Source organism: Pyrgilauda ruficollis, unplaced genomic scaffold, assembly GCF_017590135.1.
Source record: "Pyrgilauda ruficollis isolate IOZ18807 unplaced genomic scaffold, ASM1759013v1 scaffold165, whole genome shotgun sequence".
Lineage (NCBI taxonomy): Eukaryota > Metazoa > Chordata > Aves > Passeriformes > Passeridae > Pyrgilauda > Pyrgilauda ruficollis.
In genome coordinates, this window is record NW_024515320.1 from 30,191 (window position 1) to 46,986 (window position 16,796).

A 16,796-nucleotide genomic window follows, 5' to 3' on the forward strand; every position below is an offset into this window, starting at 1 on the left:
TGCCTTGTACGTGTCTCAGAAAAGCTATTCCAAGCTAAAACCAGTCACAGTGCACTGTAAAATAAAATAATAAAAACATCATGTGGCTAAAGTCCTAACAAATCTACCTCAGAGTAAATTTGAAGAACCTGCCTTCTAACAAAATTCTGCAGCATGAGGGTAGAAGCATATGAAAGAGAAGTGATTATCTAAGATTGTGAGAATTGATCTGATGCTCCTGATGCTTCTGCTGAGAGACCAAATTTCTGCAGACTCTGTTCCAATTCACAATATCTTGGAAGAATAGGACAAGTAATACAAATGAAAAATGTGACACAACTTACCCTCTCCTAACCTCTCTCTCCCTCCCTATTTCCCCCTCCCATTGCTCATTTTTCCAAGTCTGTAGTTTTATCTGCACAGACTTAGGGATTAAGAACCCTGACAAAGAATATCTCTCCTTGAGATAAGAATGGAATGTTTGGAAAGGGATAATTTGGGAGGGGGTAATTTGGGTAGTGGGGGGTTTGGGAAAGGAATGATTTGGAAAGGGAAGTTTTGGAAATGGAACACTTCAGTAGGGAGGTGTGGAAGGGATGATTTGAGTGGGGAGGATTTGGGAATGGAAGGTTTTGGTAGGGAGGGTGTGAGAAGGGATGATTTGGGTGGGGATGATCTGGGAAGGAATGGTTTGGGTAGGGAGGTTTTGGGAACGGAAGGTTTGGGAAGGGCTGATTTGGGACAGGGATATTTGGGTGGGGATTGTTAGGGTAGGGAGGTTTTAGGAAAGGAAGGTTTGGGAAGGGCTGATTTGGGTGGGGATAATTTGGGAAGGGCTGATTTGGGTAGGTGTGGTTTGGGAAAGGAAGATCTGGGAAGGAATTATTTGGGAGGGGATGATCTCAGAAGAAATGCTTTGGGAAGGGAGGATTTGGGAAAAGCAGGTTTGTGAGAAGAAGTTTTGGCAGGGGAATATTTTGGAAAGGATTATTTGAACACCTTCCTGGCAAGCACCCCTGTGCTCCACTGTTGCTCTCATCCCTCTTTGCTCCTGCTTCTCCTGAAGCTGGGTCAGACTCCAGCAGCAGCAGCGAGACAGGACTACACCTGCTGGGGAGACCTCCCCACTATCAGCTTGTGAAAAATGCCAATCACTTGTTTTTAAAATTTTAAAAGTTTAATAGTAATAAAATAGTTATTTAAATAGTAATATAATTGGAGTAATAAAAATTTGGACAATTAGGATTAGGACAATATGAGACAATAAAAACAAAGAGTTAGGGACAGTCCAGGTACCTCTTTGTGGGCAAAATAAGCCCAAAAAAGGATCCACGTTAACAGAGGATTAACCCTTAAAAGCAACAGCCTGTTGCATATTCATACAGCTCATCCATGATGCATAAATTCCATTCAAAGAGAGGATTCTGTCTGGTCAGTGTCAACTTCTTCCTCTGAATCTTAACGGCATCTTCAGGGCTGAGCGAGGTGGGAAGAAGTTAGGTTCTTCTGATAATGGAGCAATAAGCAATTCTTTTTCTCTGAAAGATTTAGGTGTCCTGCAGCTGCTATCTTGGTGTGAGTCCTCTCTTTAAAAAAAAAGTACCTTACATAATCACAGTTTATATATAATATTATAACCTAAAACTATATTTACCACACTAGTTAAGAAAATTAATACTGCATAACTTCTAACATAACACATATAATATTAATTTTAATATTTGCAAAAAGCCAGTCATAAAATACACATTTTTCACAAGCTCTTCCAGGGCTGTCAGCCAAATGGGTGTTCCATACAAGCCTCCACACACTGAAGGGAAAAGGCACATTGTTTACATGAAAGCCTGGCTCAACCCTTGCATTTAAAATGCTTGTGCTCACTTCTCCCCTTTAAACAAGTAGTGTTACAATAGGAATCCCCCTGGTGATAGAGCCTGATAAAGCAGATTATGTGCTTAAAGTCTGATTCCCACTTGGCATGGTATCAGATCTTAGACCAGTGTACAGCAACATTCACTGTAGCTCTAGACATATGCCAACCTTGGCAGTTACACCAAAGCTCCTCACAGCATCCAAGTCCTTTTCTGGAGCGGGACTTGGGCAAAAGATAGCACTTTCAGTACAGCTCCCAGTGCTGTCTCCAGGCACTGGAAGGAACAACTTCCCTGTCCTTACATGCTTCACTTCAGCACTACAAGGAAGAGACAAAAGCATTTTGATTATAAAGAGCATTTGCAAAGCTGAAAGCACAGTTATTACTTGTAATTACAGTGCCCCAGTGCAGCGTAAGGACATCCTCTTAAGTAGGTCTAACCAGTGAAAGTGTTGTTTTTAGAGATATTCTTTCCTTACCAAATAAGGGCCTTTAAAAAGCTGTTATTTGCTGAATTCTGCATTAGCACATCATCTTCCAAAGTCTCCTTACAGCCTCCTGGAGCAAAGCAAGGCCAGTCCAAACAGTGTAACAAGATGTACCACAAACAACCTTTCCACCTATTATATGGCAGGTTTACATTCTGCACTTTCAGCAAAAACTGTGTTTGCTGTAACGGCTAGTTATTATAATACACAAACATTGTCTCTTTAGAGCCCCAAGAACTACAGCCTTGGCAATTTACTGCACTCATTCTCATCTCTGCTAAACCCACACCTCGCTGTTGCTACCCTAAATTTTAGTGAAAAGCTTTCCAGGTTTGGCCTGGTGCAATGAAGATCAGCTCCTGGGTGTGAAGAGAGACGGAACAGATGCAGGGTTTTTATTTATAAAGCCTCCCACTCTCTGCCTCCTGGCAAATCGTATATCCTGCCAAGTCAGTACACACTGAAACCAAAATTAAAATACAATAAACTATCATAAGAAAAAAGGGCTGAAAACTCACCCACATAACATTTCCACAGATGAAGTCAGTTGAGTATAGAAGATCCAATTAGGAATAGAGAGAAGGGCTCAGCAATTGGCCTTTTTAAAAGGCTACATTTGCATGCACAATGTGGTACTGGCAGGATAGGGGAGCAGTGTCGCCCTGTTCTTCTAAAGTTCTTCTAAGCCTTCTGATGTTTACATTTTTGTAATGGAGTTTCTCACGCACTTTTCATGTAAATAATGATTGTTTTGCATTCCTTTCTGGAGGAGGAGAAAACTGATGGACTGTTGGTTTGACCAGTGTGGCTGGAGAGGTGGCAATTTCATCTTCCAACCCATGGTCACTTTTGGAATTCTAGAAATATTGAGGCTGGGAAATAAATGTGCTCTTCTTTGCCTTGGACATGTGAGTGTCATTCATTTCATGTTGTATTGTGACAGGGCAGTGTCTGAGAATGGGACTGTCACCACAAGAACTGGCAGGTTTTGGCTGACCCACAAGTGTTGGGGTCTGAATGTAGGGAGCTGGAACCTAACTAGGGTCATTCCAGCAGTGGAAGCTTCCACAAGTCCCAAGCAAATGGGGTTGGTGCTTCACCACTGATTTTCCCGTGTGCAGGATGAGGCCACTGAAGATCAGGGCTCGGGGCCAAGTCAGAGCAGCTCATTTCTGGCTCTCCCATCAATCTTCAGGACAGGCTCAAGATAGATGAAGAGCAGAAACCTTCTCATGGCACCTCCTAATGGTGACAAATGCAGCACAACAGTATCTTGGTAAACAAAGCAGAGTCTGCCCAGCATCTCACTTCCCCTGCAGAACGATCTGGGTACCTCTGTCCCCTGCCAGTCACATCCACTTTGAGTGTAATCCTTCAAACCAACTGCACCCTTCCCCTTCACAAGGGCAGTGGGTGGCACAGGGGAGCCCTGATCTCAGCCAGGCCAGATGAGTCTCCAGAAAAAGTAATAACACTGTAATCACAAGGCACATTACTCTATCAGCAGGTGAAATCTCACATTAAAAAAAAAACCTTTTGCAGATCACACTTGCCCAGAACCACATCAAGGGAATGAGAGTGCCCTTGAAAAGTCTGACCCATCTTACATTGCTCTGGAAGGCTATTTCTCACCCAGGATAAATAGCCCTCTGCTCAGCAGGGCATCAGAGTGTTTACAGATTTTTTTTTTTTCCCCCAAAAGAACATCTACTCCATAAAACAACAATTAGCTGCACTCTGAATTTATGACTGTAATTTGCAATGCTGTTAAAGCATGGGCAGCTGTGGCTTTCATGCAATTGCATTGCTGTGAAGGAGCCTGAATGAGGCACACTGCTGACTTTTGGGGATTGCTGGAAAAATGAGAGGCTGTTGTTCTTCATGGAAGAGAACTGCCACCACCTTCACAGTGATACAGGGCACACAGTGGTACCATTATCACCTGCAATGAGCTTGTTTCTTGGTGAGTGGGGAATGCTAGTGTGGTGTAACACACCGTAGAGCTAGAGCTGTAGGAATCATTTTGCATTTTACATTGAAGTGTACAATCTATTTGAAAAGACTATTTACCTTTTTGTCATAAACCAATTCAAAACTATTAAAAGAAAAATCCCATGTCTCAGTTAGGTTTTACAGGTCACATCTTCATATATGATTAAAAATGACACATCCTTGTGTTTGTAATGTCTTGAAAATATTTGATTCTTGAGGTCCTTGGGTAAAGCCATAAGTAAACTGTCCTGTCTGAAGGCTTCTTCACTTGGTCATGATCTTATTATTTTATGGATAGATACAATGTTAACAATGTTATTTAGTTGTATTTGTAGAATCTGTTTGTATAGTTATAATACCAAAATAGGATATATTTATATTTATAAATATAGATAGTGTTAGGAAAATTAATCCACAAACATCAGAGGTTTATGTCCAAAAGGGAGACAGAGTCCTTTTACTTTATTAGAATAAAGGAAGAGGCGATGGGGCATTCCCCTGGGATGTCTCAAATTTTTGGAGGAGCCAGCCTCCTTTTTATCCCAATTTCCCAGCCACATTTCCCTTCTCTCTTTCCCCATTGGCTGAGGTCCTTGAGAGGTACAGATTTCCCGGAATGCCTGATACCGAAGATTTCACTCTAATGTATAACCCTCCCTTTTAATTTTTAATTGATATGGAATTTTAGGGGTTTTTCTTCCCCATTGTTTCTTTCATCTTTCAATGTCTAATTTCATTTATCAACAAACCTAAAGTTTATTTGTAAAAGCAAATATCTCTTTCCATTCGTCATTCAGTGGAATCCTTCCCATTGTTTTTTTTATCTCCCAGTGCTGGTTTTATCTACCAGCAGACCCCCAGCTTGTTTGTAAAGACAAATCCGCTATTCCTCTCAATAGTTTGCAGCACTACATATCAGAATTATCAAAATTGGATCATTTTGTTATCTAAGGACACCTATGAAGTTGTTTCTTAAGGTCAGAGGGGATTAAATTACTCACTTGCATAGCTATTATACTGAGTCATCGACTGTAAGAGGTGATACACTGCAGGTTGTCCAGAAGTCAGAGGAATTGATGTTAATTTTACATAATCCTTGTGATTTGTAGAGTTGGTGAGCACAATGCTGGCTTAATTAAATATGTACAATAACATCTACTTCCAGGCGAGGCAATCCCGCACAGGGCAGCTTTGGGGTGCGGTTTCACATCCTCCTCCCTCTCGGGTTTTGCACTGCTGGAATGGTTCCTGAGGTATTAAAGATTCTTTTTCCCAGCCCCGCCACCAAAGAAACCGAGATGCATCGGTTCTGCTTTTCAAGGTTGTTTATTTTTCCTTATCTGTAACATTCTTTTTCTGACCCTCTGAGGTCTGTCTGGCAGGTCGGTTCGTGGCACACTGAGCACCCTTGGGGTTGTGTTAACATTTTATACTCACAACTATGTGTACTTTATTTACAATAAGTTTCCAATACCTATCACCTATGTTAGACAGTCTGTCTCTACTATCCAAAAGTGTCATCATCACAGCAAAAGATGGAAGACAAGAAGAAGGAGAAGAAGGGCAGAACACACCCAGATTCCTCCATCTTGCCTCTTGAACCCTCATTCTAAAACCCCCAAAATTCTACTTTTTCACCCTGTGACAAATTATCATTCTACTTAAACTCTTGTGGCTTGTACATCTTCATACAAAGCTGGTAATTTTTTCCCTGGGGTAAAATCGAAGGCACAGGTGTCTTTGACTCCGTGCCAAGGTCTTTGAGCCCCCTGCCAGGGTCTCAAGCCATCCAGGGCAGTCAGAGGAATGTCCTGGTTCCGACACTTCCCCTGCATGCCCAGTGTGGGATCCACACTTTCCACCACTTCTCCCGGTGTCCTGTCCTCGCCGTGTGCCTTGGTGGGTGGTGCCCACAGCATCTCCTCCACTGTCCTCGCATCCCCCTCAGTCTTTAATTGTTCTAGCAAGTCCACAACAAGCCTCCAGGGCTTTATTACATTAATGGCAGTCTTGTCACCTATGGAGGGTGCTGTGAGTATAAATCTGCCAGTTGGCTCCCAAGTTTTTGAGTCCAGGACAGCCCCTACTGTCATGTAGAGTCCATGGCTCTCACACCATGCCAGCAAGGCTAGCAAAGCCTGCTCATCATATTTTGTCCCTCTTTTCTTTAAAAAAAAAAAAAAAGTCTATACTTGGAGAACAGAGTCTTCCTCCACTGACGTCCATGCTCCCATTTTTCCCAGCTGCGTCTTCTATTCACAAAGCAGTCCAGACCCACAGGGCACTGTCTGCCACCTTGCACAGCTTTCCACACTGCCCACAGCTACACCCACTGCTCCACGGGGACTCTGCAGCAATTTCCGCTGCCCTGTGGCTTTCCCTGCCCCTCTCTGCCACCCTACAGGCTGCAGGCAGCAATCACCGCTGCCCTTTGTCTCCCTGCAGTGCCCACAGCAGCTTGTTGTATCACGTCGGGATCACCAATTGTCGCTGATGCTGGAGACAGGCACACACGCAACAGAACACACTGAAGTTCCTGTAGCAACAGCTGAAGTTTACTGCTGAGAGCCCCCTTTTACAGGGGCTTCGAATTTCCCAAGCTCACACATGTGATTGGTTAGTCTTAGCACTGCCCAGCTCATGGGCCCATGATATGTCTGCATGCCTGATTCAAGGGGATTGGCCACAGCCCCCTGTTTGAGTTTGAATCTGACCCATCATTATCTTACCATTGTTTGCTTCTGTTCTCTAATGAGCTTAGCCTGGTCCAGTTGGTGTCTGTTGGGGTTAATTTATCTGTGCAGCTACAAGCCAGCTGTAGCTGTCACAGGGAAGGGTGCATGAGTGAAGGCACTGCAGAGATGAGTGAGTCACACACCATCGTTAGCCAGCCCACACTCCACCATCTGCAGCTCCTTCAGAGCTGGACCAAGAACGCACCAGTGTCGCAGCAGTGATTGAGTTGTACCTAATATATGTGCATGTAACACAGAACATAGCTGGGGTTGAGCTTTGCTGCTGCAGCTGAACAGATGCAGAGGTGGCTGATCAGACTAACTCACCTCCTTTCCATCAAACATTTCCATCCAATTTTGTGCTGGCATTAAACAAGTATTTCATTTGCTCTAGCTTTCTGCTCAGAGAGGCTGTGGTTCACAGTCCTCCACACAAGGCACTTGAAGCAGCAGGATGATATGCCAGACCCTCAGGAGGACCTTGTCCCCACAGAAATAATTATTTCCCTCCATGTCCTCCTGTAGTACCTTGCTCTCACTCCTCCCTTGCCCTGAATTTGAGCTGTAAGCTCCCACAATAACACAGCCCTGCTTCAGGCTAGATCAAAATAGCACAGTTCAGCCCACACTGTCTTATAATCAGACAACATTACCCAGGACAAGACTTCTGCAGTGTTCCCATGGAAGAAGAAGCTCTTGACTAGCAACTCCTCCTCTCCCCAAATTTTCTTTCCCAGCTTCCTTGAGAGGCAGTAGCATAACCAATAGCCTGATGCAAAGGCTGTGGCAGATAAGACACGAGAGAACCTCAGTGTTGTTTCTTCCCAGGTACAATGCGAGGCCTTGCCTAGCTCCCTGGAAACATCTTTGGTTTTATGTTTTTTTTCAGTGTGATCATCAAACAAGACAGCACACTGACTCATCACCATCCATCACAACTTTCACTGTTTAGTAATACAATGTATTGTCCCCTTGCAGCAAAATAACACTCCAGCCACAGCTCCCATTTGTTATGATCTGGCTGACTGGGACAGCTGTTCATGTCAATGCTGCAAATATTCCATTTGGAGGGGAGACAGCATGGTTTAACTGCTAATAAATGGGACAGCAGGCTACAAGTGCACATGGGGTTAGCAGCTGGTCATCACCAGCCTTCCCCAGCCAGGTTCCTGGAGCAGCTCCCTGCCAGTGCTGCAACCACTGATGCCCTTCAAACACAGTGCAGGGAGTGTGGCTCTGCCTGCCAAGCCCTTCCAGCTCTGTTCCATGTGTGTCTCCACACCCAGTTAACCCTGCTGGGGTTAACCCTGCTGGTTGACCTAATTAACCTGCCACAACACAGTTATCATCCCAGAACATCCCTAAAATCCAGTTGCCATATGAGCAGATAAAGTTTATTATCAGAGTCAGGTGGGTAAGGAATTTTTTTCAGCTCAGAGGAATGGGCTGAGATTAGCAGAGCTGGAGGAAAATAAATTTACTTGCCTCCATGCATTGGGAGCAAGCTGAATCTGATTTTCTGTAGTTAGCTTTATTAGAAATAGCCTCAGCAAAACAGACAGCAGAGAGAAAATTTTCTGAGAGAGCACTGGCAGACTTCTCCACTAGCACATAATGAAAACCTGTGGAGGACAAAATTAATGCTTAGTTGAGTGTCTCTGATCTGGTGCACTCTTAGACATAGTAGTGAAATAGCTATGCTTGTGTTAAAATGCCTGCTTGGATGGGATAACATCCAATGAACACAGGATGAGGACACCTGTACAGATCTGCCAACTATCAGCACTCACCTGAAGTGTCTGAAGAAAGTGTGGACCAAAGCAAGGCAAGGCTCAGACTGGAAGTGATAAGGAGAAGGAGCCAAAACCACAGCCAAGAAACACACATGCTCTAAAAAGGCAGACCTGAGAAAGGGCCATGTAAAATAGTTCCTGGAAAATGTAAACTAGTTTATGCCTAAGGGTCTATGAATATGCAACAGACTGATGTAAGGAAAAAATTATTTAAGGGGTATCCCTGAAAGTAACAGTGTGCTCTTGGCTGAGTGTCAAGATGCACCTGGTAATAACCTTTGCTTTGTGATCCTTGTTTCCCATTGTCCTTTAATAAATTTTTAAATTTTACAGGAGAGTGAATGTGTTTTTCACAATAATGAGCCATGTGGGGCTCTCAGGAGGGGACCAAAGTTAGTGGTGGGCAATGCCCCCATAGGCACTGTCTCAGAGAGCACAGCATGGGGGAGGAAAACACCAAGGAGTAAAAGCTAATAAAAAAAGAAACCCAAAATACTACTCTTTTTCCCCATCAGCATGACTAAGTCAAACAAGGGTAAGGTTTAAAAGCTCCCTATTTCTGTGCTTAAGCGACCTGCAGCAGAGGGGAGGAGAACAGTGCTAAGGGAGAGGAGGGGACAGGAAAGTCACCCAGGCTGGCACTGAGAGCCAAGGGATGGTCCTGAGGGCACAGACCCTGACACAGGGAACCAGAATTCGGGCTGGCACCAAGTCCTGTCCTGTCAGAAGCAGCCAGCTTCCCTCAGCCAAGCCTTCCATGCATCCTGATGAGGCACCAGCAGCACATGCACCCACCTGCCTGCTGATGAAGAGGTGGGAACACACAGCCCCCATCCCCCTTATGAAAATACAGGAAGCCACTCCCTACCCCAGACCCACTTCAGCTCCTTTAGCAGTTTCCCCTTGAAGTAAGAGGCACTAATGAGCCAACCTACCTCTCTAGCTCCTCAAAAAGCGTCCTAGGACAGGCAGGTGACACAGATACAGCACCATCATCATCTGACAGTTTTGCAGAAAGAAGGAGGCTTTTAAAGCTCCAGAACTGGGGGCTTTTCCCTTTTAAAGCCCCAGAACTGGGGGGTGGTTCTGGGGTGGGAAGGAGCTTTTGGGGTGGTTTTGCAGTGGGAGAAGGCACGCAGGAGGCACAGGCAGAGCCCCAAATGCTGGTGTGGAAGTACTGGAGACCTTCCTGTGCCAGAGGCTGACAGGAGACATGGGGGAATTCCCCGTGTGTGATGAAGATTTCACACAGACTCACTCACCTGGAAGGAGAGATGGGGCTCTGCTAATGGTAGGCAGCAGGTATTTTAGTCTGGACTGTCAGCATGAGCTCAGGCTGAGCCAGTAGCCCATGGGGACAGGCTCCCCCAGATGGAAACACAATTTCTTCCCTCCTCTACGAGCTTGAAATGAATACCAAGCAGCTGTCACCCTGTGAAATCCCTCCTCCAAGCCCCTTCCCCTGTCCCAAACCCTTCCTCAGTCCAGCAGCTGTTTTCTGAAGAGCTGTGGAAACCCTGTCCATCTCTGGCCATGCCTGCAGTTGTCCTGCCCTGTTCCTGTGCCCTCATTCTCATGTTTGGCAGCCCTGGGCACTCACCACTGCCAGGTGGTCCCACAGTTCAGAGTCCAGGAAAGGCAACCTGTGTCTCCTCAGTGGTCCACAGCTCCCACACAGCTCCCTCCCTGTGTGTTAGGGAGTGCCCATCACACCTGCTCTTGGGGTAAGGGACTGAATTTGTAACCAAAACCAACCCATTTCCAGCCTTGGCAATTTCCCAGCAGCAAGGTCAAGCATAAACCCTCCCCTACCTGCCATGCCCAACTCCTCATTAAAGAAACACATTCCTCCTTCCTGTGGATACTGGATTTTTTGTACGTGTCAGGCAGTGACCGAGAGCCTTCCTGGTACTTAATAACAACAGGTTTCACCAGAAATTTTGGCCTCATCATAGAGATGAGGGCTGGAGACCACAGGAGGCTCTTGCTGTGATGTGCTGCAGTGCTGCCCTTCCCAGCAGTGCTGTACCTGGGTGCAGTGTGAGCACACCCAGATGAGGACTGGGGGCTCTTCCTCCTGCCCCACTGCTCTCTCTGCATCAGCTCAGTGGGGTCCTGGGAGGTGCAGGACAACCCTTTGGTGCTGCAGCACAGGACAGAGAGACAAAACCTCCACCAGAAGTTCAGGCCAGATGTTGTGTGATGTGGGAAACTGTCACAGACATATTTTATGAAAAATCCTTTTGCCAGGATCTTTTCTCCTGAGAAGCTGTGAAGCTTCAGCTTCTCCATGTTTTGCTGCTTTGGAATGTGATTTGGAGAATTGTTACCCAGCTTGTGAAATTGTTTTTACGTGATTACAATGACAGCCACCTGTGTCGAGGCGGTGAGCAGTCACAAGATTCGGTTATTCATTCCTTCCTTTATTTTCTAACTTTCTGATGGATCCTTTCTCTCTATTCTTTTTAGTATAGTTTTAGTATAACATTTTAATATAGTATAATATCATATCAAAATAAATCAGCCTTCTGAAACATGGAGTCAAGATTCTCATCTCTTCCCTCGTCCTGGGACCCTCGAACACAACCACAGGAAACTGCGGTGCTGCAGGAGCAGGCAGGTGAACCCCATCCTGATGGAGTCAGCTCAGGGCAATCTTCACACACTGGAAGAAGCACAGCGTGAAATTGAGGAGTAAAAAACTTCCACAAACCATGGCTAAAGCTCTTGCTCTAGTCAGTCCATGTTGCAACATTTCTCTTCACAGAGAAAAGCAAGGCACAATTCTTCCCAAGAATATTTCTGGGTTTCACATTCTCTGAACATCCAAGAAAGAAAACACAGTTCTTACCTCATTTGCTGTGCCTGTGTTGTGCCAAAGTAGAATGCAATATGGAGATTGTTTACCCAAAGTGAGGATGTTTTGTTCCCTTGGCCTATCAGGGCCAAAAGTGTGTGTGTGTCCAGACTGTCACGAGACAGTCACGGGACAGTCAGAGATGAGTGCAGTTCTGTGCAGTTGTGAGCAAGGGTAAGTGCAAGGCACATTCAGTTTAGATGAAATGTATATAATATAGTATAATGAAGTAATTATTTAGCCTTCTGATGATGGAGTCAGATGTATCATTCTCTCTCCCCTCGCTGGAGTCGCCCTTGATTTGTAATAAGTCCTCTTGCAGTCCTCTGCAGAACCTGTGGGTTCCTGCACTGCCTTTTCCAGATTGCCAGCTCTCCTGGGTGTGGTAAGCTGGCTTCAAGAGGCCCAACTCCAGCAGCAGGAGCAGACAATCCTGTGCACCTCAGGAACTGGTTCTGTGGCCTCATCCCCACTGCATTCCTTACACAACACAGATCCTGTCAGTGCCACTCTGGTTGTCAGCACGCGTACAAGAACAGTCATGTGGCGATGAGTGAGGGATCCAAACGTGAGAATGTCAAAATCTTTTTATTTACAACAGTCTCCAAAAATCAAGGAACACTGAAAATAGTGAGGGTAGGAGACAACTTACAAAAGTGACACGCATACATCAGGAATTGTGCTACATCACTCTGAGAACTGACACTCTAAGGTCTGCACACAACGTGGTGGAATGGCAGTGCCCTCCCTCCCACTGTCCATGGGGTGCTCACACCTCTTCCCCCTGGTGTTTTGAACCATACTTCCTCCCATTTGTTCTGCTTCTGCCTCCAAACCTTTCTGCTCATCTGCTTGTTGCTCTGCCCCTAGCCATGGTCACTGCCCCCCACCTCCCTTCAGCAATTGCCCAAAGGAGGAGCAGAGAAAAAAAGCCAAAAACCTCTGCCCTCAGGATGGAGACAGGCATTGAAAGATGTCTACCTCTGGGACCCTGGGTACTAACCCAGGGCAGAGTAGTTAGCAGAAGCCTTTGAAATATCTGTAAACTATGGCTTACATGCTGTCTGGGGTGAGGAGTGATTTTGGAAGAGCCAAGACACTGAATTTGTCCTGCCTGGCTCCAAATCAGTCTGCACAGCTTCCTTGGTGGACAGTGTGGGAGGATATATTTGTGTCATGGGCTTAAACAAAAAGCCTTTTATAACCTTCCAAAAGGTTATAAAGGCTACTAAAGGCAGACTGCTCTGCTGCAGAAATTCAGTGCAGGACAAGCTAAAAGACTTAGACACTGCAACATCCCAGTTTGCTCCAGTGGAGGCAAAGCCAGGGTCTCTGGAGACCATTGCCTCCAGACTACTGTATCAATGGTCCCAGTAGCTCTCCAAGTGTCAACATGTCCTTCTCCTTGGGGATATTTCTCAGGCTACCTTTGCTTTGGCATATTTTCAGATACAGCAGGAATTGAAAAACACAGTCCAGCTCAGCCTCTGATTCCTTTCAGAATGTGCAGCCTTGGCAACTGCTGAGGTCAGCAGCCAAATCTGATGCCCCAGCTGCCCAAACCCAGCACCTCAAGAGGCACCACAACATAAAGAAACAAACAGGGCAAGGAATCATGGATCTTTTCCTTCTTCTGATGCTGATCTCTGCACAGCACATCAACTCTGTTCCTCCCGACTCCAGAGCTGATGTGGACAGGGCTGTTGTGAGCAGGGACTCTTTCTCTGAGTGTCCACAGTGATGGGGAGCCCTGGACTCACTCAGCAGCTGAAAGCAAAGAGCAGTCACAGCAGCTCTGTGCGTGAATCTCAGAGATTCAGCACCAAGGAGCAGTGTCCTTCTGCTACTGCCCTGCACTGCAAGGGAGAGAACTTCTGGGCAGGACAAGACCCACTCTGTTTTGTAGGAGATGGCATAGTTCCAGAATGAGCCCTCCTGAAACACTAACCTAACTTTTCAGAGGCTAAGCTTCAAACCAGGATTTACTAGAAATAAAGGAGTGGGCAGTTAATAGGCACACTCCATTGCCATGTGCTAACTGAAAATTCCTGTATGCTTTTTAATTGCACAAGGGTCATTTTAAAATGGAAAATCAGAGCATTTTCTTCCAAGTAAGGCTGATCTGATGTGTTCTGTTTAGAAACATCAAAACTGAAAGCTTTGTGTGAAGCTGTTTAACTCCCTGGCTTCCTCTGCCTAAAGAAATTCTCAAGACTTTTCCAGCCACTTTCAGTCCAGACTCTGAGCAGCTTCGGCATGAACACCTACCATGGAGAAGGCTGAACCTTGTTTAGCAAGACAATGGGGCCCAGGAGATGTCCTGTGAAACAGAGGAGTCACCAGGGAAAGAAGACAGGCAAAGATGTGGGAGGAATCTTTTAAGGTGAACATCTGCTCCTGGAACAGCACCAAATAGGTAAAGCCTTCCTTTTTATTGCTATGAGCATCTGCCTTGGAGCACCAATTCCCAGCAGGGCTGTCAGCTACACCTCCACAGTTGCTCAGATAAAGCCATCCCTTTTCTTACCTCTACAGTTTTATGAGTGTTCTGTAATCACAAGGATGACACGGCCTATGTGGACATGTATACATCTGCTACTCATTTGCTGTCTCCAGAGATGCCTGGGGAGATCAGGATGTTTTAAGTGTTTTGCAGAAGGCTGGGCTCCAGTTTTAAGTCTCTGTCACTCCACTGCATGTGGAGAAAGCACCAGCCACCCTGACCACAGAGCTGTGCAGGGTGAAGCAGTGATGTGGCAAATGTTAGATCTTAAGACAAGTGTCATGACTGTGTTTAATCAGGGTCCCAGGTTACAACATTCAGCGAGTCCTTGCAGCATAAATCACCTAGGATCCTCTACTGGCTCTTTTGCCATCCTGCTACATCTGGTGTAAGTTCCTCCTCCTCTCCTTGCCTCAGTTTCCCTCCTGGAGGGGCACAATCTCCTCAGCATGCCTTTGTGAATAATTTGCACTTATCTTGGTCTCCCTTATTCCTTCTGAATCTTCTAGCCATTCCATTCCCAGTATCACTTTGGGCAACAAAAGCCAAGCTGATGCCCTGCTCCTGCTTGTGCCCACCAGTCCTTCTGCACAGAGAGAGCTTGGGCTGGCTGGAGAGGAGGAGAGAAAATGATAGCTTGTCCTTTCCCCTACCTGCTTCAGAAAACAGGATGGATCCTGTCAGGTGCCAAGAACTCTTGTTATTTTTGTCTGCAGATCAGAGACACTGCCAGATCAGACCCAAGAAACATACAAGGTGTCCCTCTACTTTAAAATGAATCTTTGCTTCCCTACAGTGGCTGAATGAATGTTCCCAGCATGGCATGTCCAGAATCACACTGGAGGTGGGGTGTTTATGTAGCCTCTTTGTAGTGAGCACACACATAGCACATCAGGGGCTTACATAGGCTTTCACCTTCACAGGATTCAAAGCACATCTGTGCCTTTTCTAAAAGGCTTTTAAAGGTTTCTTCATACTTACAGAAGGAGGAACTTCCTCTAAGGGTGCCCTCAGCACCTTACTCTCTTGTCTGCTGACCTGGAAATATCCATCAGCTTTAATCACCCAAAGGAGGTTTGAAGTGTTTGCTAAGTTCAAGTCAGGCCACTATCCAGAGAATCCTTGGCCACAGTGCTAGGGACACCTTGAACACCTTGCCATCCCCTGCACAGCCACACAGGGGCCACGGGGCTGTATGTATACCATAAACACTCTTGCCCTCTCCAGTCACTGCCACTTAGGAGTGCTCAGGGCACCGCCAGGAGTTAAATCCGGAGCACAGACACAGGGAGCAGCATGGCTTACAGACCAAGGATGGGGCTAAGCTCTGCACAGCAGCCATCGAAGCAGCACAGCTTGAGGATAGTCAAACATCCTTTCCAGAACCATTTGTTCACGGGCACAGGGTTCATTATGAAGGAGCTGGTGCAGATTAGAGGTAGGTGCCAAGAAACATTTAACACTTTGCAGAAAGGGGTAACTCAGAAGCGCCATGGGAGATCAAGGAGAAACCAGGCTACTCACGTTCTGCTCTACTCATGTTCTCACATCCCTCACTGCCTGTAGCAGGATTACTCTGGAGTCCTGGAAACGTTAAGAACTCCTCTCTCCAGCTTGGGGAACCTTGGGGACACCTTGGGGAGCCCACTTGAGAAACAAGTATTTGATCCAGTTTACGGGGATGACACAATGTGAAGGTGTAAGACTGGCAGGGATCAAAGCAGGGATGCACTGAGCCAAGGAGAAACAGCTCAGTCTCTCAGCAGTGCAGGCCTCACAAATTGGCTGGCAATGGAGTTGGACTTCCTGGAAGTTTAATCTTAAAAAGAGAGCTTGATCCAGACAGAGAACACAAAGCCACCAGGACATGAAATCTGCAAAGAAATTGAGTCAGGCTGCTTCCTGGCCACATTATTCTATTGGCACCCTTGTAAATACTGGTTAATGCATCTCCCAGTGGGCCTGACCCTCCCCTTCTGCCAAGGATCAGATGTGCTGTATATGAATGCACACTGAGCTATTTCAGTTTTAAAAATACGATCTAATCAGTGATGCTTAAAATGTACTTGTTAATGGCACCAGTTTGCGATTTAATTTTACTTTAATATAAACCATCTGCTCAGAGCAGACAGCAGCTGCAGCTCTGGTGCCCTCGGGTCTCCAGTAAGGAGGGTGTGTCTGAGCTGCCACAGAGGATGCTGTGCCTACCACCAGGTATGGGCTCTACCTGGCCCCAGGGGTTACCTTGTCCTCGGGCTAAGAGCTGACTGCTGTGGCCAAAGAGCTCTGCAGGGACCTCAGGGCTCTCTTTTCTCTCCACCAGGAAGAGCAGAGGCAGTGACTGGTGAGGTGACCTGGGGGGACTGGGTATTGAGACTGCCTTGACCTCACTACTGGGACGAGGGAGAGGAGGGCAGGCTGCTGAGGGCACCATGCTGACAGCCACATGAGATCCAGCACAAAGTGCACTGTCCCTCCAGAAGGAAGAGGAATGCTTTGTGTCCCAGCACCCTCTCTGAACCACGAAAGCAGGTCCACTGCAGGTGGTGCCACCCAAGAGCTCTAGTTTGGGTCCC